This window comes from Papio anubis, chromosome 5 (assembly GCF_008728515.1).
Source record: "Papio anubis isolate 15944 chromosome 5, Panubis1.0, whole genome shotgun sequence".
Taxonomy (NCBI): Eukaryota; Metazoa; Chordata; class Mammalia; order Primates; family Cercopithecidae; genus Papio; species Papio anubis.
In genome coordinates this window covers 53,356,553-53,381,521 of record NC_044980.1, presented here as the reverse complement: position 1 = coordinate 53,381,521, position 24,969 = coordinate 53,356,553, and the positions used below count along the sequence as shown (strand labels likewise).

The window sequence follows — 24,969 nt, the reverse complement described above, 5'->3', positions numbered from 1 at the left end:
GGAGAGGGTGATATATAGAGACTGGGTAATTTGTAAAGAGGTTTAATTGACTCACAGTTCCACAGGCCATACAGCAAGCATGGCTGGGGAGGCATCATGGGGAGGAAATGTATAATTATGGCAGAACGTGAAAAAGAAGGAGGCACATCTTACATGGCCAGAGCAGGAGGAAGAAGAGCGGGCAGGGGGAGGTGCTACACACTTTTAAACAACCAGATCTCATGAGAACTCACTCATTCTCATGAGAACAGCAAGAGGAAATCTGCCCCCATGATCCAATCACCTCCCACCAGGCCCCTCCTCTAATTCTGGGGATTATAATTTGACATGAAATTTGGGCGGGGACACAAATCCAAACTCTATCACCATATTATGTCTTGATATCATGTATCAAAGTGACAGATTAGACAAATGATAGATGATGCATCTACACAGTGGAATATTTCATGTCCATTAAAAGGATGACATATGATGGTATTGACATGGAAACATCTCCATGATATAACTTTCATAACAATATAAGATTACAAAACAATATGCTTAATATGATTCCATTCACATGTGATTATATATTTACTTATAAAAAGGGGAGTGGAAGGTTGCACAGCAAATATTGATGGTGGTTAGATTAGGAGTATTTGGACTTTCCTCTTTATACATGATGCATTTGTTACATTTCTAAAATGACCAAGTTTTATTTTCATAAACAGGCAACAGAATTAAATAGAGAAAAGAAAGATAAGTCTTGTGGTAAAGACTCATTACATGACTGTTTCTTCTCTTATCTGTCATAAAGCAAGTCAAAAGAAAATGGAACTTGAGGGAGGTGAAAATGGAAAAAACTGGGCCAGTTATAGCTCAATTTTTAATTGATTTAGGCCACCAAAGGCACAGTGGGACTCTGGGCCTGTCCTTACCTTGGGAGCAGGAGGTGCTGGCTAGAAAGTTAGGGGTGTATTCATTATTAGCCTTACTTTTCCCAAACAATGCATGATCCTCAGTTGTTCGATTCAATTCTCTTTCTGTTTTTAATTTTTTGTAAGAAGTTTCCTGCTCTCCAGTTGATTTTCCTGACAGTTTTGAAGAAAGGCAATAGAATATCAAGATATATTTCACAAATACATCAGTCTTTTAAAAAACCAAGTGCCTGAAAACAATAACTATGATATGCATGCAAAAAAAGTCTTAAGGTCAGTATTCTCCTTAATATTTCCTTCTGTTAGAAGAAAGATCATAATAGATAACAGGAGGTGGTATTATGAGAATAAAGACCATTGATCTAATCAGTTCATGAAAATAGTTCAGTTCTTCATGAAAGTATGCAAACTGATGGCTTCAGATATAAGCTACTTGCCTCAGGTGTGGAAGCAAAAATAGCTCAAATGTGCCAAGTTATTATCGGCAGATTTTTTTTTTTTAAACCAAGAGAGGAGTCCAATAGAACTGCTATTTTATAGTGAGTGCTATCAAAATTGATAAACTAAATTTTATGCTCATTTAAAGTGAGAAGTTTATGCCTTTTAACTGAAGATTTTCCTAGTCTAAGTGAATCTTTAACATTAAATGTTAGAGAGTATTCTGGATACCACATCAATTATCGGCTTAATTGAGAATGGCCTGTTGACTGGCAGTGAAGTGTCTCTCAGTGAGTCAGAACCACTCATTCTGAAGAAAGCAGGTCCTCGGGTGACTTCCAGTAGAGTTATCTCCCAAACAGAGGACTGGGAATTGCACAAGTGACCATGTGGGTTACTTGCCTCCAGAACAAAGCTCTTTCCATACTGCTTTCTAAATGTCCTGGCCCAGCTGAGTACATTGTCATGCATTAGGATTTAAAGGCCACGGCCATGGGCACAAGAATGGAGGCTAGATTCAGAAGCATGCTCAGGTTAGTCTTTTTAAATTTACACAAAGGTGAGACTTTTAGACCTCAGGATAAAGGAGTAACTGAAAGAAATTGTTCCCCTCTCTGAAGTTTGATACTGTACTTCTGCATCCTTACAGCACAGATTCATGTGTTGGGTTCTACAAAAAGGTATCAAAATTTGATATATGATACCAAATTAGGCTTGTTTTATGTTGCCTGATTGCTTTTCTTCAATTTTTAAAAGAAAATAATTAAAAATAAGCCTTATTCAATGAGAAGGACATGATGACCTTCATTTAGGACAAGTTAAAAGGCTTCCCAGAGCTGGGTGCAGACACTGAGATCCCGACTTCTAATCCATTGCCCTTCTATATATCACCCTTTCCTGCAAGGAATTTCTCAATAGTCCAGTACATCCTCTTATGATGCCATCAGCCATTCTCTCTGTGTTAGAATATCCGTATTACTCTATTACTCTATTACTTTTTCTGCTTTGCTAGAGTGAAAGTAAACAACTTTCTTACTCTAAATCACCATGCTCTTCTTTTCTAAGTTGTGGGGAAGGCAAATTGTATTATTTATATATCTTGCAAACCAGGGAAGGGGGAACTGCTTCTTTTCTGGGAGTGGCAAGAGTGGTAAGCACTGGAATGTGTGAGAACTTGGTCATCCTGTTTCTTTTTGACAACCTGCAAACTTTTACAATGTGCATGATGACATCATCAGCAGGTGGGGAGACTGCTTCAGAAGAACCAGATCTACTCACCTATGTAGGGAGACTAATTTCTGAATGGGACCTTCTCTGCTTACTGCCTTTGTATCCATGGGGAAAAGTGTTCAGGTAAAAAGGACTTTTGGAGATCTTCCTTTCAAAAAGTCATATTACTGGAAAGGAGCTTAGAGAACATGTAATACCACTTCTTGGTTTATCAGCCGACAAATGAAGCGTAATCTGTCTGACCTGCCCACGATTACTCTAAAATTCTGGGACAAAGCTTAAACTAGATGCTTAGATGGCTCTAAATGGATTATCAGATTATGTACAAAATATTTCGTGTTCCAATGGAAAACCATGCATCATATACAGTATACCCTTTTGGATTATAGGATTCTAGCCCTACTAGCTGTTTTTGAGCTATTTTGTAATTCTTTGTAAGTTGTAGGTAACTGGTAGCTCTGTAAGTTCTGCCTTACCTGGTTGTAATTTAATTGAATTTTTCCCTCTTGTAGAAAAAAGTTTTGTTCCTATTTGGAATTCATCTCAACATTGCTCTGTTCCATGTAAATTTATACTGGTTTGACTTTTCTTTTGAACTAGTTATAATAGCTACCTAGTTCTATCATATCACAAGTAAAGAAAATTCTGTAACATATGTTCATTTTATATTTGTATGAGAGTCATGATTTTACCTTTTTCTGAAAATTATCTTTTAGGAAATATTGAGTAAAAAAAATATTGTAGTTTCCTCAGATGGCTAGTTATTGGTAGGAAAACTCTGTAAAAAGGATAAATGTACACATATGAAAAGTGAAAATAAAATATTTTCAGTTAAGCAAGTCAATTTAATATGTTATTTATTTATTTATTTTGAGACAGAGTTTCACTCTTGTCACCCAGGCTGGAGTGCAGTGGTGCTCTCAGCTCACTGTAACCTCTGTCTCCCAGGTTCAAAGGATTCTCCTGCCTCAGCCTCCCGAGTAGCTGGGATTACAGGCACCAGCCACGATGCCGAGCTAATTTTTGTATTTTTAGTAGAGATGGGGTTTCTCCATGTTGGCCAGGCTGGTCTTGAACTCCTGACCTCAGGTGATCCACTTGCCTTGGCCTTGCAAAATTCTGGGATTACAGGTATGAGCCACAGCGCCAGGCTCAATTTAATATGTTATTAATTAAATTTCAGGAAGAAAGAAAATCCTACAAAATAATACATTACATCTTTAAATATCCCACTGACGAGATGATAGTAACAGTTTTAAGGAAGTAACAACCATTGTCTAGATCTTCACTGTCCAATATGGTCACCTTCAGCCACTCATGGCTCCTGAGGGTTTACACTGTGATTTGTCCAAATTGCAGTGTACTGCACATATAAAGTACACACCAGATATTGAAGACTTAGTACAAAAAAAGTAGCTCATTGATTTTTATATTGATTATATGTTGAAATGATAGCATTTTAGATACATTGTGTTAAATAAAATACATTTAATTTTACCTATTTTTTTTTTTTTTTTGCTTCTAAATGTGGCTGCTAGGGAACCAAAAATAGCATATGTGGCTCAGATGATGTTTCTATTAGTCAATGCCGTACTAGCAAATTAAGTGAAAAAATTTAATATTATTTTACTAAACATTATTGACATATTCTTGCGCTTCATATCTATGCTAGAGAAAAATAAAATAAAGAGAAAAGAGTGATCATAAATTGAAGAGCAGGTACCTGGGAATTCATACGAAATTAATATGCTTTCTTTTATGAATAGTCACACAACATTTGGCTGTCATCATTTATAGTATATAAAGACAGAAAAGATAATGAAACAGCTGCATTAAACAATTCAAAAATCAATGAGCATATATTTGGTTTTGTTGTACCTTGTGTCCCTGATGGAAAGGAAGCAAAGTCTGGAGTGAGTGTGTGTATGTGTGTGGGTATGTGTGTGTATGTCAAAGTTCAGGGTTTCCAGGAGGACATAAAAAGAGTTGAGCATTCAAAATGAAGAGATACAAGCTTAGCTAAGCTGTCTAGAGATATGACTGGTTACCTTGGAAACAGTTCAAATTCTTACATCAAACAAGATCCTAGAAGTTGACCTATATTTTTTAGACCCAGTAACATAATGTATTTAAAATGTTTATTACCCCCAAATTAAATTTAAAAAGTATTTGTGGGATAGCAAATGCTTACTTTAATTAATTGTATAATTTTTATTTGTAAAGAAAGAACACATTATATAACTATCAGGTAAAAAGTCATTAATAGAAGATGAATGTAGCATTTTCAGGGAATTATCTTCAATATATTTTACTAAAATAATTCCATTGTTTTTTCTGATTTAATTGTAAAAAAATTCAATCAATACAAAAACAGGAATAAAATGTGAAAAGTAACCTTCCATTTCCAGTTCCAATGCTTTTGTCAAAGATGTCTACAGTAAAAAATGTGGTTTATGGTCTTCTAAATGGTTTGTGCTGTGTGTGTGTGTGTGTGTGTGCGCGCGTGAGAGAGAGAGAGAGAGAGAGAGAGAGAGAGAGAAGGAATGTGATCATATATAACTCATGCTCTATAAACTGCACTTAAAATGCACAAATATTGTCTTCCTTTGGGAAATTAAAATGTTTAAATGACGCTCATAGCTATTTAACTGGAAGTCTTGACATCAGCAAATAGACTCCACTGCCTACAGTGTGAATCATTTGACCTGCTGTACTGATGACTGATGTTTTTAGACACACATGTTCCTGACATGTCTCCATTAACTAGACTGTAAGTTCTTTGGAGGCAGAAATCAAGTTGTTTTCAAGTGCACCACAGCATCTAGGACAGAGATCTCACCATCATGGGCTCTCAAAAATACTTCCTCAATAATCAGTATGTTTCATTTTCATCAGAGTACATTAGCTGATCATATAAGATATTCTAGGTCCTGAACATCAGACAAGAAGAAAGAACAGACTAATACCAACTGCTTATATGAATTGGCACTTGCTTTTGGGGTGATATTCTGTTAAGTGTTTTGGTGATCCCTTTTTTGAGCATCATGATGCCTAAATGAGGCTTAGAGTGAGCCACCATGCTAAGTCCTTTACATAGATGGGCTTACTTAATTCTCACAATAATCCTATGGTGTAGGCACTTTTAAACTTCCCATTTTACAGTGAAGAATCTGATGCACTCAAATCATTAAGTAGTGGTGCTGGGAACTGAATGCAGGCATCTAACTTCAGAACTCATACTCTCATGTTCCATCCGGGAACTCATATTCCAAAACTTTCATGACTTTTCTATATGGTCATGGTCGACAACAACTAAGAGGCTAAATTTTTCATATAAACACATACCCAAATCTGATGGACAAAAAAAAAAAAATCCATTGCACATTTATCTTATGCATTATGTTGCCATTCACTGGGTCATCATGATCTAGTGAATGGCAATGGTCCCTTAGTGAGAGAGTTTCAAATAAGGGTGGATGGAACTGGGAGTTAGGATTGGGTAAGGTTTCTTATCTATGTCAGGGAGACAGAAGAGGAAGGAAGGAACACTTGGTTTGATTCTCTCTGTTGCTCCTATTAGTTCCACTTTGGCAGTGACATTTTTAGTAACGAAGAACAACACTTTGTGGCCTAATTTTCATCCTGTAAGTTTGCCATCAGGTAGTTTATGCTCTTATGGACCAAATGACTCATCACTAATTAATCAATACCCATGATGCTAAATTTTGACCACAGAGTGAACCAAAGTCAAGTCAACCTGGCTTTCAGTTAGTTGGAAAAATTAAATGGGTAAGATAAGCCAGTTCTTCCAGGTATAAATAATGTGCTTTTACCTCATCTAGTTAAAGGCATCAGCAAAAATGTTTTAATACTAGCAGACTCTAAAACAGGTCCATCCTCCTTTCTAATGTGTAATTAAAGCTACAGTATGGATGTAAACTTGATAGGACAGAAAGAATCTCATACACTACATATTATAAAGAATTTGATATTACATTGTATCATGGTTATCCTCTCTTCTGAGGACAAAATGTCCCTTAGGCATGTACCTACTCACTTGTTCCAAAATACTCACTGAGTGTCAATTATGTGCCAGACACTGGGGAGGCAGACAGTGGTGAACTAGGGAATCAGGGTATACACCTACTTTCCTTGTGATGTCACACCTATTGCAGGGAACAGCTTGGGGTCTCTGTCTAACTTATATTTCTCTGTAAGTATCAGCTCAACTCTAGAAAGCCTTTTCTGTCCACTTGCCCCAACCCCACCACATCTGGGTTAGAAACTCCTTCTATAATCTCCCTCAGGACCCTGTACTTACCACTGTGATTACATTGACCACAGTATCTTGCCTAATTACTTGTTTGTATCCTTCACTGAGATCTACATTCCAATGACAAGTGTTCCAGTATCCTGGGATTCTTATGAATTATTTCTGCATTCTTATGAAATATTTGTTGAATGCTGGAGAGAGGTAATATTTAGTATAAAGTGGTTTAGTTTGGCTATGCTATCATTTGTATCCTGGTGCAGAAGTTACTGACATGCAGTCTCTGGTTTGGAAATGTCAAATCTAAAGGCTGGATCCATGCAGTTGGCAACAGCAGACATGTGCTTGGTTATGAAGCTGCTGAGAACCAACTGGTCAAGGACCATGGAAAAGTATTAAAAAAAAAAAAAAAAGTTCAAGGAACATTTATCCAGTGAAGCACCACTCAAACATTCATGAGAGATCACGATGAAGCAATCCTTCCAGATTTCATTTTACTTTAGTAATCACTGGCTCTATGTTACCTTGGTCATCATCCTTTATCTTAGCTCTGGTGTTTATGTTTATTTTTTTCCTTTTCAAACACTTTTCAAAACCTGCAATTCTTCTGATAGTGTATTTAATTCTTTGTTGTCTTCCCCCTGTGATTGCAAACTCTCTAAGGATAGGGACCCTGTCTGTACTCTCAGTTTCCAGAATGGTTCTCAACACACCGGTGTTTGATAAATCTATTGAAGAAATAAATTAAGGGTTTAATTTGCATATTAAAAATATTCTTTTAGACTCTAGTCCTCAAATCTCTGTATATAACACATAAAAATCTCTCTCTCCCTCTCTCTTTCTCTCTCTCTCTCTCTATATATATATGAGGAAAAACAGATTACATCTGTTTTGCCCACAGTTCCAGAATGGATTAGAGCACATGGCATATTGTAAGTATTCAATAAATAGTCACTAAATAAATGAGTAAATAAACCATTTAATTAAAATTTTAGGCCCAATTATAAACTATTGGAAAAAATGCATAGGTCTACATCAGTAATAAACAAATAGGGGAGCTTTTGCTTGAAGTAGAATTCTCAGAGCTGATGGCAGATGTGAAGAGAGTGCTGACACTGAAACATCATAATCTTGCAACTGTTTTATTAAAGATCAGATCAGGTAAGATTCATCAATGGATGCTAAATCTAGAGGGAAATCTTGATGAAAAACTAGATACCAGCATGTTTTAAACTGTCTCTTTCAGACTATTAGTTGCAGGGAAATAAATTACACAATAATTAACTAGTAGGGAAATCAGAAAACACTTGTATAGCTGATTAAAGTCAACATCACCAATGAAGGACAGATGGACATGATGTGCCTTCAGATGTGACAATCTGAGAAGGACACAACATCTCCTATGCAACATTCTAAAGAAGAATGCATAACTTGAAAGTGATCATGAAAGGCTATCTAAAAAATCCCAAATAGGAAATGTTCCATTAATAAAAAGTTGGGGGCAGGTGAATAGATAGAATGGCGATAATCAATTCTTCCAAAATGTCAATGTCAGAAAAAAAAAGTCAAAGTCAGAAAATAAAAAGAAAGGCTGTAGAAATATTCCATATTGAAAGTGGGTAAAGAGACAAGGCACTTAAATGCTATACCTGATCACAGACTGGATCCTGCACCAGAGAGGAAATGCTATAAAGAACATTACTGGATCAAATGACAATACTGACATATGAAAGATAGATAAGACAATAGATATTCTATCAGTGTTAAATATATTGAAGTTGGAGAAATGCAAATCAAAACCACAATGAGATACCATTTCATGCCAGTTAGAATGGCGATTATTAAAAAGTCAAGAAACAATAGATGCTGGCGAGGCTGTGGAGAAATAAGAACACTTTTACACTCTTGGTGGAAATGTAAATTAGTTCAACCATTGCTGAAGACAGTGTGGCGATTTCTCAAGGATCTAGAACCAGAAATACCATTTGACCCAGCAATCCCATTACTGGGTATATACCCAAAGGAAAATAAATCATTCTGCTATAAAGAAATATGCAAACATATGTTTATCGCAGGACTATTTACAATAGCAAAGGCATGGAACCAACCCAAATGCCCATCAATGATAAACTGGATAAAGAAAATGTTGCACATATACACCATGGAATACTGTGCAGCCATAAAAAGGAATGAGACCATGTCCTTTGCAGCAACATGGATGAAGCTGGAAGCCATCATCCTCAGCAAACTAACACAGGAACAGAAAAGGAAACACCACGTGTTCTCACTCATAAGTGGGAGTTGAAAAATGAGAACACATGGAGACAGGGAGGGGAACAACACACACTGGTGCCTGTTGGGGGGTAGGGGGCGAGAGGAGGGAACCTAGTTGATGGGTTAATAGGTGGAGCAAACCATCATCATGGCACATGTATAGCTATAGCTATACAACAAACCTGCACGTTCTGCACATGTATCCCAGAACTTAAGTAAAATTAATATGTATATTAATTTTAATTTTATATATTTTTTTAAGTAAAAAATATTACTACTTAAGTAAAATATATATATATATATATATATATATATAACTACTGGGGCTAAGAGAATATCTACATTCTTGGGAAATAGGCACTGATGTTTGGAGTAAAGGGCCATCATGTATGTGACACCTTCAATTTACTAAGAAAAAAATTAAGTATATAATGATGTGTATGTAACATGCATGGAGAGAGAGAACGGTGGGGTGAGGTGGATGGGGAAAGAAATAAACCAAAAAGTCAATTGTGTGAAATGCTAACAATAAGCCTTTCTGGGAAAAGGGTGTATGGTATTCTTTATACTCTTTTTATATTTGCAACTTATCTATAAAATTTAAATTATTTCCAAATAAAAAGTTTTAAAAAGTGTGCAAATGTCAATATGTATAAATAATCACAGCAAATAAAAATTATTTCATTAAAAATATTTGTATGAGTTTTAATATTTCATCTGTTTAAGAATGCTATGCTAATTTGCATGGCAAATTTTTAAAACTGTCTTCTTTTGCATACTTAAAAATTGGTTTAAATTCAAAGGTGAGAGTAGAATAAAGCTAGTGATAATGTAAAAGTTTGCAAACTATTGCCTAGTATTCAGCACTCCCCACACTTACCAGTTCTTTGGGATCCAAAATGCTGCCCAGTGGGCATTTTTAGAGTGAGAGAGACTCCGACCTGCCCCTGCCTGGACAACACCATCATTAAGGAGAAACAGGTTTCTTTCTGCAGTACAAGCCCTGGCAGCAGCCATTCCCCTCCACCAGTGCTGAGATCTTGCAGATGCCATCAGTTACCCCTGCCTGGTCCTGCCTGCCCTGAGTCCTGATGTATAGTCTTGTCTAGCCCCCAGTACTCTCTTGCAGTAGCCTATGGAGGTACACTCACTTCAGTATTCAGACGTGAGATTATCAGGCATGACTTACAGTTTATAAAAGTACCCAAAATATGAACACCATTTCACAATACACATTACACAAAGTGTATCCCACTCTAAAGAACAGCAATCTATGTCGAACAAAAACAAATCACCAGATTAAAGGGAAATGTTAATTGGAAGTAGACAAATAAGCTTTTATTACGTCAGATTAGTTCAGGCTTACAACCACATTAAATCAGGACATCAAAGGGCATTGCCCTAGAATAAGAAGTCAGAAACCAGCACTATCACTCAGTATCTTCTGGAAATTATCCACATGTGCCCTTCTGTTATCCTCCTCGGAAATACAGCCCTCTTTGTTACAAGCCTCATGTCGCTGCAATTCTTTTGGAGTTGTTGAATAAGTGATCAGAGAATGATTTCCAGTTGATAAACTGTCAGCTGTCAGCTCCAATTGTGTGTCTTAAATTTAGCATCGTAAAGCCAATGTGATTTTTTTATTCACTTGTTTGTTTCCTTGCCCATGTTGCTTGGAATTGGAATGTACCTGGGGCTGATAGAAAAGGCTTTATTGATTTGTGCAGAAGGAAAAAAAAAGGAGAATAAGGAGATTTAAGATGTAGCTCTCTGGACGATGCTGAAGCCGTGGAGGTGGTCACAAAGGGGTGCTCAGTTAATAAATGTCACATAAGATGTTGTATGCAAATACAATTTATTACTCCTTTTTTGTGTCTCAGTTTTCTTTAGTTCAAGAAGGCACAAAATATTAAGAGATTGAGCATGATATAAACATTGATTTCTGGTTCCTCTTTGGTGCTGTGGCTCTTTCTGGCTGATATAGTTGTATGAGTTTTTGTCCTGTCTCTACTTGGTCTGCAGTAATTGGATAATTGGGTAATTCCCACTTTCAGTGTGTTGGGGAGTGGATGTTGCCTCCCAAAGGCAAAAGTTACCTCTCCTCCTGCCCTCCTTACTAAACTGGCCCTGGGCTGTATCCACATTCATGCTGAGTGTGACACTGACCTTGACCTCTTTTCATTTTGGCAAGCATTTACCTAATGCCTAATATATGCAAGGTACCTAGGTTAGGAAAGGCTGAACTAGAAACAAAAACAAGATTTAGCCCCTACGGTAAGGAGCGTGCCCTTCTGACAATGGTAGCCAGACCACAATCATTATATTGTTTTGGTTACATACATTGTTTAGTGACAGTTTCCACAAGACCTTTGTTAATGACATAGGCAGTATAATAATTGTGTTGTAAAGCACAAGTCTCAACCAGGGAGAGAGAGAGTGAATTATACAGTTCACTTCACATAACAGAAATGAGGGCTAACCCTGTAAGTGCCAAAATTTAAACCTTTTGTGATGTAAAGCTTCTTAAAATGTTGGTACACTTCTCTCCCCTCTCAAACAGAAGAATCTCCCCCCTCCACCTAATCCTGTCTCTGACCTCCAACCCCCCGAACCCAAGCTGAAAGCAGCATCTGACACGTCTTGGCCCACTAATGTTGGCAAGCAATTATTCTTCCCTTCCCCTCAACACAGAAAATTAAACCTTTACAAGTTGCAATATTTAAAGGGCTACAGTTTGAAGACATGAGAAGGCAAGGGTCCCACCGCAGGCTAAGTGGTTTTTGCCTCCACATCCCCCTGTATACAACTGTTCTGTCTGCCCTGAGACAGCCATTTCATCCCAGACACCACCAGCCCACAGAACTGCTGCTTATCTACCATTCCCTTGGTTCTATTCTTGTCTCTTGTAACTTCTCCCATGCTGCTTGCCTTTGTATCTTTCAGGGGCAGGGCTGGTAGGTGGGGGCTCTCCTTTCCCTCCTCTTCCTGCAAAGACAGTGATGGAACTAACTGCAGGCATTTTTTCCAGTTGGCTTCTCCCCCTCCTTAATGCTGACCTTTCCGGATGCTCCGGAGTTTATTTATGAGTTGAAAGACTACTGTTGTTGAGGGAGGTAGATTATGTGCAGGATTACTTCTGGATTAAGTTCAGGGAAACTGGAAGTTTTGGAAATCCAGATTCTGGATAAGTGAGGGGTTACTTATGTATTTATAAATGAGGGGGATTTACTTGGCATTTCTTAAAATTTACTTTTAAGAAATAACTGCTTCTTAAGATCTATGATTCGGGAATAAGGAAACAGCATATATCTCATTGAGATCTCTTGGTTTTGCGGGGTCAGAGAAAGTTAATTCAGCTAAATAATGCCTCTACATAGAGAAAGATCAAGCTGATAATCCCCATTAATTTCCTTGACACATTTAAAAATAAATGCAGGCTCCAGACAGGACACCCACCTTAGCAGATAAATTATTTTCATTCAGCAGCAAAACATTAAGCTTCAAATAACTAATTGATTCAATGAATATTTATGAATCTTGGAGGAAGTTTAAACAGGCTCAAAACATCCTATTAACCATTTTTCTGATAGCAACGTAGTTTTTTTTTTAATGATTCCTTTTCATTCTTTAAGGTCTCTGCTAAAACTGACCCTGCCTGGGATCCTGAAAGAATGGCTCTCATTCCAACTGTCATAAAGCAGTCATAAGCCTAATTCATTGCAAGTAGTTAGATCATCAATAACTATTTTCAGATTGGGAGTGAATTTCCATAATTTAATCTTTTAGGCAAGCTGGTGTATGATTACATTATTCAAATAGCATACTCTATTTTGAACTGATGAATAAATCTGCATTTTAGGTAGTAGATGAAAAGTAACAAAATTGAGCAAAGTGAAAGAATTTCAGATCTCTATATTTCACCCAAAGCTGCAATATCTATTTATTTGGTACTTCATTTAATAGCTGGAGAAAGTCCATAAGCAATCAGATTGTCATTTGTAATCAAGCAAAAAGGCCAACTATTGAGAATTTCCATTGACTCAAATCACTGATAATACACCACAAAACCTTAAGATAAGAGTTCAAGATGAACTTATTCATATGTTTAACACAGAATATGTCTTTCTCTTTGCAGATATTTTTTTTTTCTGTCATTGACTCAATAAGTTTTCTGTACTGTAGTTCTTAATCTATTCTGCCTAAAGCAATCCTAGAATTTGTTTTCAAGGATATTCCTTTGGGACACAGTCTTGCTGGGAGTTTTCATGGTTGGCTGTATTCCTAAATCCCTTATATATAATTAGGGGCTGATAGCTTGGTCTTTTCCAAGCACTGAACTGCATTTCTATCGTTAAATTATTTTGTGAATTAGGGCCAATATTTCTTCTGGTAGGGGATACTGCTTAGTCAACAGATTTGTTGCCAAATAGTTACAGAGTTCAGGAAATTAAAATTACTAAATAGTTTCAAGAAGTGATTTCAGTATGTAGTTATCTTGAATTTAGCTTACGTGCCATAGTGTAAGTTAAAGAATAATTTTTTTTTGCATCTCTGTAATAATTTTGTTAACAGTTTATGCAAGTCTGGAATTCTAAATACATTTATCTCCCCGAGTCAGAAAAAAATCCTACTGAGTCTGAAAAGTTGATTTCTGTATCTACTTGCATACTGTATTGTGCTGAACTCTGCCCCTCCTTTTTTATGTATAGCTTAAAAGGCAGTGTTTGAGAAGCATCAAATGAAGGAAAATCAACAATTCTCTGACCTACATTTAAGTAATTAATTCATAGCTTTATTTAAAACTACTGAAACAGCAGATTTAATTCAGCATTCTGATAAACAATGAAATATTTTCTTTTATCAAATAAAAAGCCAACTCAGTCAAAATATGCTCTTCATTCAAGTAATATGACTAACATGACTAGAAGTCATTACACTAAACAGTTATTTTATGATGTCAATGTACTTTCAAAAAATGGACTTTAGGCATATGACAATGAAAATCACAAATATTCTTTGTATCCAATATGCAGATGTTATCCTGCCAGTCTTTATAAAGCCAGGGAGTCTATCTCCCTCTCATTTACACACCATGTTCATGGCTTCCATCCAAGCCTCTGGCCCTAATCTATCTACGATCTGCTTTCTGATTTCCACTCAGGCTCCCAGACTTAGACCCATGATTGCTCCTCAGTGAGCTGCTCTGCTGGCTGTGACTCATACTTGACTCAACTTCGATCACTTGACAAATGTTTACTAAGTGTCTACTATGAGTCTTCAAACACTGCTCTGATACTGGAGACATGGCAGTGAACAAAAACAATACTTCTCAATTCTACCTTTGGATTTCTGTCTCAACTATGGTAACTATGACTCAAACCTTTATTTTTTCTTGGTTATGCATGGTTCTAGTAGCAGATGTAAAAACAGAGTAAATGGTCAAGAATAATACATGATGGGGCCGGGCACGGTGGCTCACGCCTATAATCCCAGCACTTTGGGAGGCTGAGGCGGGTAGATCACTTGAGGCCAGGAGTTCCAGACCAGCCTGGCCAATGCGGTGAAACCCTGTCTCCACTAAAAATACAAAAATTAGCCAGGTGTGGAGATGGGCACCTGTAGTCCCAGCTACTTTGGAGGCTGTGGCGTAAGAATCACTTGAACCCGGGAGGTGGAGGTCACAGAGACCCAAGATCACGCCACTGCATTCCAAGCCTGGCTAACAGAGCAAGGCTCCATCTCAAAATGAATGGGAGGGAGGAAGTGAGTGAAGGAGGGAGGGAGGCAGGGAAGAACGAAGGAAGGAAGAAAAGAAGGAAGGAAGGCAGGAAGGAAGGATACATAATGGCACATCTTTCTTTTAAAATGAAGAAATGAGTTACAATAAACTACATAAGGTAAAAAGTGAAACATTTGCAATCTGATTAATAAGACTCTATTGACTGGGGAATCATTTCCATATATATAGAATCTAGAGTGAAATCTTATACTCAATAGTTTTCAAGAGAGTCAGAGACCTAATTTCTTTTCTTCTATTTCAAAACCTCATTAATCTAAGAGTTTCAGTGTTTTCTAACGACTATTTCTTAGAGTTTCTATGTCTATTTTAAACAGTGGCTGAATGCAACTCTTCCTCAGCTGATTCTTAAGTAGAGTTACTGCCACTCAAAGAAATGGGCCAAGGCCAGGCAATGATTCAATTCAACACATATATCATGCATTTATTTTCCTAAGTCTTAAAGAGAGTTAAGAAGAAAAATGAGATAGCTGCCCCTGAAGCACTCACAATAGCAAATAAGAAGTACCAACCATATATCTTACTATTTCCTTATTTTTTAAACCTCTCAATTCCTTCTTGTTTATTTTATTTGTTTTTAAACTTCTGGTTTTTGGGAATTGGTCCCTTGCCAAAATGAACACTGTATTAGTTGAGAAGAGTCAGAGGGAAGACTAAGACTGAGGAGATTGCCCTGAATATAGAAAGGCATATTATAAATATAGAAATATATAGAAATATATATTATATTTATATATAATATATAGAAAGGCATATTATAAAACACTAGTTTCAAAATTGTTTCATACTGGTTAAAAATACAAAACTAGAATGATGAAAGTGAATATACTATAAGTTTAATAAATTATAATACAGTATGAAATAGAATAACAGATAAATAAGAAATGGCTAACACATACATTAATAATGAATGACATCTCATACTCTAAATAAATACTGGTTTATTTGTACATACAACCATAGATTCTGGATAGACTAAAGAATGATTTTTTAAAAACATTCTCAAACTTAATAAAAATTAGGATGTGATTTAGATCATGTTTTGTTGTTGTTGTTGCTTCTTTTACTAAAATAGCTGTAAGGCTAAAGCATGGTTATTGAAACAAAAAAAATTAATAACAAAGTTAATAACTGAAAACTTTATTCAGCAAAAGGCTAAAACAATGGAAAGTTATTTTTTATGAATATGACAAACTTTAATATGACAAACCATTATATTTATATTAAAAGCAATATTCTGCCTTTGTACAGATATTTAAAAGTTGTAAACAGTTATTCATATCCTTTGACAAACCCCATATTTATCCTGAAGACCTAACTCAATGTCACCTTCCCTGTGAAGCCTTTATCTTCTGCTTCAAGTAAAGACAATGATATTCTCTACTTGCTCCTAGAGACATATTCATATTGTTGTAATATTTTTATTGCATTCTCTTGTAATTTATCCTTTATATGTCTTTTCCTTTTGTGAATTCATCAGCTAATCAATTTTCATTCCCAAGGCCTAGCAGAATGTGTGCTCCACATAATGGATACTAGATAAATGTTCAGTGAAAACAAAATTCACACAGAACCAACCACACTGAAATTTTTTAAAAATCACAATTTCTTAATATGAGGACTTTTCTAAACACTGTGAAAGAAAAATGGTGAAGGGCAGAATGTAAGAATACATAGTCTAAACTACTGCTTCTGGAGATTAGACAATAGAAGAAAAGTGAATAGGTGCAAAGTAAAATTCTACTGATAAAGTATATTAGGAGTGAGGCCATGATAGAAGTTTACTCCTTGTGTACAGTGTCCCAAATGAATGTTTATGTTTGATGGCATTGGGGGAGGCTCTCTTTTCAGGGGTGATTCTAGAAAGTGAGGTTTTTTCAATTTTCTGGCTCTACTGTCTTTACTATATGGCCTCAAACATTCTGCACCAAGCTTATTAAAAGAGGAAAACAGGGATGGAGAAAGCAAATTCACTCCTTAACTGCCATGGTCTGTAAATAATGGCATACTTACTTTGGCTAGCATTGTTGGTGAGAACTAATCCCATGGCCTACCTATGTGCAAGGGAAGCTGAGAAATGTAGCCATTGACTGCAACCACTTCCCAGTAACTATGTTATAGAAGAAGGAGCATAAACTTGATGGACAGTTAGACATCTCTACCTCATAATGATTTCCTATGCTTTGTTCCAAATTCTTCCTAAAGGAATATCTAGGACATATTATTTCATATGTACACATGTCATTTCTGGAAGGTAGGTAAGCACATGCACGCACGCGCGCACACGCATGCACATACACACCCCTCTATGGGTCTTTAAGAAATATAAGGTTGGAGCTACAAGCAAGCCAATGAAATTAGAGGTATGATTCTTCCCCAAATTAAAGAGTTGAGTAGTTTTATCTCCCAATTCATTTACATTCTATTTTACAGCAATGTTCAGACTTTTTGAGATAATTACTGCATGCACAATGAATCAGGCACTATGCAAGACAATAGTAACAAACAAAAATGAGGCAAGGTTCTTATGACCTCATGGGAATTTTCAGCCTAGTGGAAAGAAAGACACAAAGGCAGGTACATAATTAAAACATCAAGAATAAACACAACGAGAAAATACGCACAGTTTTAAGCTTTAAGGCGTCGATTATCTTTCTTGTTCTTGTGTTTTGACTGTATTTTCCCTAGACTGATAGATCATTTCCCCCCTTGAAATTCTTTCTGGGTAATGTGGAATCGCTTACGTGCTTTTTAAGAATTCTTTGATTTCCACTATATTAACAACAAGTATTGAGGATGGGAGTGAAAAAGATAGCAGAAAAGTTCTCCACCTCCCGGACACACATTTTATCATTGTTACGTTCTGCCATTCATACAGCAGTTATCTTCATGGCCACCTGCAGCAACAGCATAGACTCTTTTTTCTTTTCCCCAAAGATGACTCTAAATGTACTATTTAAATGCCTACAAGAATTAATGTGTTTATTTAATAAGGATGGGGATTGGGCACAGGCAATATAAAATCTCATTTAGAATCATTTAAACCTTAGGTATTTTTTTCCCTTATTTTAAGGTCTTAATTGCAATCCTCGCTGTTATGGAAAATAAATATTGACTGAATATTTACAATATGTTACATACACACACACACACACACACACACACACACATATATATATATATATATTCATATCTCCAGAGAGAGAGAAAGAAGAATAATAATGTAGGTGGTTTGGCACCCTGGTACAGATAGCAATGAACCCACGTTGTGCAATTCTCTTTGTAAGAGTTTCTCGCCACAGCCTTTGGAAGCTCACTTGCTCTTGCCAGAAATAATAAATATTTTGACTAAATAATAGCATGTTTTTGGTTACCATCTGTGACCTGCAGAAAAGGAAAGAGGCAGATGGTAGAAAGAAGTGAAAGGGAAGTTTAATGGAGAAATGTTAGAATGTGAGTGCTTTCACAAACGTTCTACTATTCTTAGTTTGTGTATATACTAAAAAGTAGGATAACCAAATGAAATAGAGGACACTGAGTTACATCTGAATTTTAGATGAACTATAAATAATTTTTAGTATATGTCTCACATACAGCATAGGGATACTCATACCAAAAATTTATTCATCATTTATCTGAAATTAACATTTAACTGGACAGTTTATAGTTTTATTTGCTATATCTAGCAACTTTAGTAAAAGATCTATTAAAGTTATTTCAAATATTATCATAATGTATGTTTATTATTGTTTAAAAATTGTATTAAAAACAGATTTGGTCAGAAATAATGTTCGGAAAAAATGTAGAAGGTTTTGTTGTTGGTTCTGGATCAGTAAAAGCTGTCTATATTCAGGGTATGTTTTAATTCCTGAGAGGAATGAGAGAACTTAAAGTTTCTGGCAGAATAATTAAGAATGTTAAAAGTCTGTTGCTTCAGTCCTAGTTTCCACAGCCTTCTAGCTAGCTTTGGGATGTGTCTCCTGATGGACAACTTAGCCATCAAGCTCAAGGAACCAATCAAGCAATTTTCTGATCTAGAAATATGAATCAATAAAATATCAACAGTAATTATTAAAATAATAAATATCTTTACACTTGCAAGGTGTTTCAGCTTTAAAAATTTTCGAAGCGGCGGTAGGCAGGTAAAACCAAGCCTGTAATCCCAGCACTTTGGAGGCGGCGGGTGGTCAGATCCGCGAGGTCAGGAGATCGAGACCATCCCGGCTAACATGGTGAAACCCGTCTCTACTAAAATACAAAAATAGCCGGGCGGTGGCGGAAGCGCCTATGATCCCAGCTACCGGGAGGCTGAGGCGGAGGAATGCAATGGGCGTGAACTTAAGGGTGAACACGTGAGCGAGATCGGCATATATGCTACACTCCAGCCTAGAGGCGACTTGTGAGACTCATCTCAAAAATTTTCAGAATATGTTACCACATTTGATTTGCAAAACAACTTTCTGAAACTGTTTCCTATTTCAGAAAGATACACATGAGATTCTTGATTTTAGAAAAATCACATGAATTCTCTCTGCAGGTGCAGCAGTAGCATGAAACAAATACTGCTTTCCAGTCTAGCTGTCAAACATGCACTTTATGGATGAGTTAATTATTATGCAAGATAGAGCTAAATCACATCGATGTGTAGTGGCTGCTAATGAGAAGTCATAAATCAAAGTCCTCAATGTTAAGCTCAAGCTCCCATATGTAGTTCTCTAGAATATCATAAGGATGGCTACATGTGTGTGCATATATGTGCAAGACCCTCTCCATTAGCTGCTGCCTCCTTCTCAGTTAAAATATTCAGCATATAACCCATTCGCTCTCCCCTGAGTGATGTTCTTTGTTGTTCTGACGCCCCAAGTACTGGTAGAGCTCTTCGGAAAGGTGATAAAAAGCGTAGAGTGCCTGATAATGCACAGAACAATGTTGGCTCCCTCACAGACTACTCACAGGGAGGTTCTTGACTTTGTCTGGAGTGAGAGGTGGTTTTTGTTTTGTTCCTTTGCTTCAGCAAGGAACAAAAAGACCCTTCTGTTTACATTCATCATCAGTCCTACAGAAATTGGAGATTACTTTGAGGATATAAAACTCCTTTGTGAGTGCAAATGTTCCCATCTACCTTATCAAATAAATTATCAACTTACACATTCTGTGAACTGTTTTAATTTGATTAGTCTCTGGAAAGTATCAAAGCAATCAGCCAAAAGGGACTATTAGATAAGAAGAAAACTCTGTAGGAGGGGAACTTATGTAGGATAAGATTGGGCTTGGGCATTTTCCTCATTCATTCATTCATTAGTCAATTGAATATTAATTGAGTGCCTAAGTATAAGGTCCTTTGAAATATCCTTGGGTAATATGAAGATAAATTTAATTCATATTCAACTATCAAGAATTTTATAGCAAAGTATAGTAAAGGAAAAAGTAAACATTGATAATACAAGGTAGAATAAAATAAGTGCTTGTAAGATATATAAGGGACAGTGCTGAGGGAGCACTGAAGAGGCAATTGATCCTGGCCAAGAGCTCAGGAAGAAGGAAAGATAGCTAACATTTAATAAATACCTGCCTGGTGGTTGGCCTCCGCCAGGACTTTATTCTCATTATCAAGAAGGAGATGTGTCTGAGGTGAGCTTTAGGGGACAAGGAGGACTATAGATGCCAGCAATAAGGAAAGGAGCCCTTTGTTCTGATGGAAGAATGGAAGTATCAGGGAGCACCATCCGTTTGAATAACAGCTTGTGGTCTGGTGGGTCAGAATGAAGAAAGGTACCTGGGCTTATTATACCCCATCTACTTTCTAAACAGTTGGTCTGGGGAAATGGGGGTTTTAAAAATCAGAGGGTAACACGAAAGTCCTGGCAACATGGAAGGCAGAGAGGAAAGGCAAAGGCTGAGAGACAGGCCAAAAAGGCAATCCTAGGGACAAAGGTTGATTCCCCAATAATGGCTTGGTGACCAGGGCACCACATGTCTTATTTCCCCTGAAAAAACTGAAATCGGAGAGAATAGGATATAATTCATTTTGATGTCTTTCACAGTGATTGCCATGGAAAAACCCTTCAATTGCAAGCAAACAAATACACAAAGCCCTTGTTGGTTGAATAGGATCTTTTGTTTTGTTTTTGTTCTCCAGAGAAACATAACAGAACCTTGTATGCTATCTTCAACATACTGTGGACTTCATATTCATGTTTTTTAAAAAACGTTATAATATTTGAAAAATCACAAACATGACCATTCCCCTATGCCAATTCAGAAGCTTTCAAAGTTCAGAAACTATGGCCTTGCCTCTTTTCTATGCAGTTATCTCATCAAAAAGAAAAATGAAGCCAGGGGTGGGTGGGGGCACATATGCACTGCGGTTTCTTTTCAAAAGACCTCCCCAGGTGCTGCTCATGCTCCTGAGAAGCTGTCCTAGACTGAATTAGTTGGAGATGTCATATACCGCCGGTGAATCGTGTGACGATGACTGCATGTTTGCAGATATATCTACCCCAGGCATGCAGAAGCCTTCTCCATATAAGTCCTTCTTTGTCTACTTCCATTAATAAGATAGTCAAGGGGTCCCAGGAACCTTTGCAGAGGCAGCACTAATAAGAAATCTTTGATAGAAACAACTTCTCATCATTGCATTTGTTATTTTTTCCAAGGGGCACTACTTGATTCAACCCATGAGTTGATATCTGTCTTTCTCATCTTGAGACAGTGCCTACAACACACCCCTGCCTCAGAAAGCAGCTGGTTTCACTGCAGGTCTTGTCCTTGTACATGATGACCAGGACTTGTTATATGAATCCTGTTGGCCCAAACACTTCAGTTTGAATTCCTGATCCATACACAGACTATATGCCATGTGTCTATGTGAATCACAAAATTTCTGAAAACACACTGGCAAACAATTAACATTAAGATCCAGTCCAAATTTTAATGTATTGGCCATAGAGGTAAGGGCATAAGAAAATAGTTCTGCAAAATCCAGCTATATGAAAGGTTAGGAAGTTATGTAAGATCCATTCGTGTATTTTCCAAGAATGTTTTATTAATACTCCACATGAAAGTTCAATTCCAATAATATGTGACCAAAAAATTACCTTGGTAAAAGCTCTCATTCTTCAATATGACTATGTGTAATGTGTTACAATCCACTTGGAGAGATTTTTTAAAAATCCTGATGCTGTGTCCTTTGCAGGGACATGGATGAAGCTAGAAACCATCATTCTCAGCAAACTAACACAGGAACAGACAATCAAACACCCTATGTTCTCACTCATAAGTGGCAGTTGAATAAAGAGAATACATGGACACAGGGAGGGGAACATCACACACGGGGCCTGTTGGGGGGTGGGGAGCAAGGGGAAGGATAGCATTAGGACAAATACCTTAAGCATGCGGGACTCAAAACCTAGATAACGGGTTGATAGGTGCAGCAAACCACCATGGCACATATATACCTATGTAACAAACCTGCATGTTCTACACATGTATCCTAGAACTTAAAGTACAATAATAATAATAATAATAATAATAATAAATCCTGATGCTGGGGTCACAATGGCAGAGATTGTGATTGAATTGCCATAGAAGATAAATATGCCTTTAAAAGATCTCTGGGAGACCCTAATGTGTGGTCTGGATTGAGAACTACTATCTTAAAAACAAAAACAAAAAACAATGCCTACCCCATGATGCCAGGTACATTAGATTTTTCTCCTCTATTCCTCATGGCCACCTTGTAAGTTAGGAATTCTTTTGCCATTTTTAAGATGGTCAATTAAGGCTGAGAAAAGTTAAGTACTGTCAAATTTCCAAGGTTGCACAGTATTTGGGTCTGTTAGATTTCTCTAACTTTGAGGCAAGGCACATCAGTTAAGGGTTTGCAAAGCCTTCTCAGCTCTCCTCACCAGACTCAGAATCCCCAGCCTGGTGCCACTTTTCCTTCTCAAAATGGAGCTTAAATTAAGAACTCCGCTGTCACATGCACTCCTTTCTGCCTCTTTCATTCCCTCCCAGATCCCTATCTTTGTTGGCTTTAAATTGAGGGAATTAAAAAAAAAATTAAAAAAAGAAATTCTCCTCCCAGCTTAAGGAAATTTTTCCTACAAGAAGCTGTCTTATCTGCCACATAAATGAAATCATATTTGGTACTTTTCAATGCATTTTATAGGGTCATAGGATGTAAAACTCTGCTCTGTCAATTCAGAAAGCACTCATTTCCACAATATAAAATATGAAGGCAAAGATTTACATAAATTACCATATTGATATACATATTTAAAATTCAGAGTTTATAAAAAACAGAATGATAAGGAAATAATTTAAATGATAACAAAGTATGTTTTCAAGTTGCTTAAATATTTGATATGTAATTAGGAAGTTCTGGGCTTGGGGTGGAGAGCACAGCTAGTTTTTATTACACTTAACTCCTTGAATACCAGGCAGTAAATCTACCAAAAATGTCATGATTAGGATCAAACCCTGTGAAATTCAGAGAGGGCCTAAAGTTGACTGAAGGAATTTGATCAGAGATGAGGTTATGGACAGAATAGGAGGTCAAAATATTTGTTGCTCTATTGCTTACTAATAAAAAAATGACATTTTGACATGGGTGTTTTGATGAGGGCTATATAAAAATGACCCCGTCATACTGGCCTTAGCACTATGTTTAACTTTGGTGGCAATGAAACCACTGATTTGAAAAGCAAAATTTGGGGAGCCAATAAGGGCAAAAGAGGTAAGGAATGTCAAGGGGAAAGTGAGATGCCAATAAAAGTTTTAAGAGGGCCAGGGGAGACAGGTGGACATGGCTTCAGTTGGTATGCACTATTTTTTGTCAGCTTTGTGGGGTATCTGGAGAGTTTTCCACTGGTTTTATACAAGGGTGCTTGAAAATGATATTAAAAACTCTATCTTTAACTTACTCTTTTTTTTTTTTTTTTGAGATGGAGTCTCGCTCTGTTGTCCAGGCCAGAGTGCAGTGGCACTATCTCGGCTCACTGAAACCTCTGCCTCCCGGTTCAAGCAATTCTTCTGACTCAGTCTCCTGAGTAGCTGGGATTACAGGCACCTGCCACCACACCAGGCTAATTTTTGTATTTTTAGTTGAGACGGGGTTTCGCCATGTTGGCCTGGCTGGTCTCGAACTCTTGACCTCAGGTGATCCACCTGCCTTGGCCTCCCAAAGTGCTAGGATTATAGGTGTGAGCCACCGCATCCAGCCAACTTATCCTTTTTTAACATCTAGTTTTCTGTGAGTGTTTCTGGATGTGCACTGTAGATGGACATAGTGGTATGTGATTACTATTTATGGATAAATAATACTTTATTATTATGTAATAAACATTGTGTGATAAAGAATTTGGCTGACCTTGGTTTCTGGTTCCTGAGAGGTAATCTTTAAACCCATGGAGTTTCCCAAGTGATTGAAGTGTCTCTGTTCTTCAAGGTGGGCCCCTTAGAGCATATCTGATGGTTTGTGCTAATGCGATGACTCAGGATGGAAGATGGCCATGTTAGGAAGACCAAAGACATGATGAGATGGTTGGAACTTTGAACCAGGTGGCATCAGTTCCACTTCCAAGAAGAAAAGACGCATTGGAAATCGAGTTCAAGCATTTGGGCAAGGATTTGATCAATCATGCCTATGTAATGAACCTCCAATAAAACCTCTCTGGACACTAAAGCTTAGGGAAACTTCCCTGGTTGTCAATACTTTGCATATTGTCATGCAGCAGTGCCATTAGGGTAATGTCCCTGAGGACATCAGAAGCTTCTGCTCTGGAACATTCCCAGATCTTGCCCTGCCTATCTGTCTTTTTGGCTTGTTCTAATTTGTATGTTTTTTATAACAAAACTGTAATCATAACTGTAGTGCTTTCTTGAGTCATTTCTGTGAGTCATTCTAGTGGATTATCAAACCTAAAAGGGGTCACAGAAAACCCCAAATTTGTAGACAGTTGGTCAGGAGTGAGGGTGGCCCTGGGGATTCCCAAATTTGCAGCTGGTGTTGGAACTGAGCCAATCTTGTGGAGGGCTATGTC

The 24,969-nt window shown here is 37.1% G+C and overlaps 1 protein-coding gene across 2 annotated transcripts in view; it reads right to left on the bottom strand.

Moving 5' to 3' along the window:
* Positions 1 to 24,969, bottom strand: part of RAB3C (RAB3C, member RAS oncogene family) — a 293,347-nt gene that overhangs the window by 100,738 nt on the left and 167,640 nt on the right. The window lies entirely within an intron of this gene.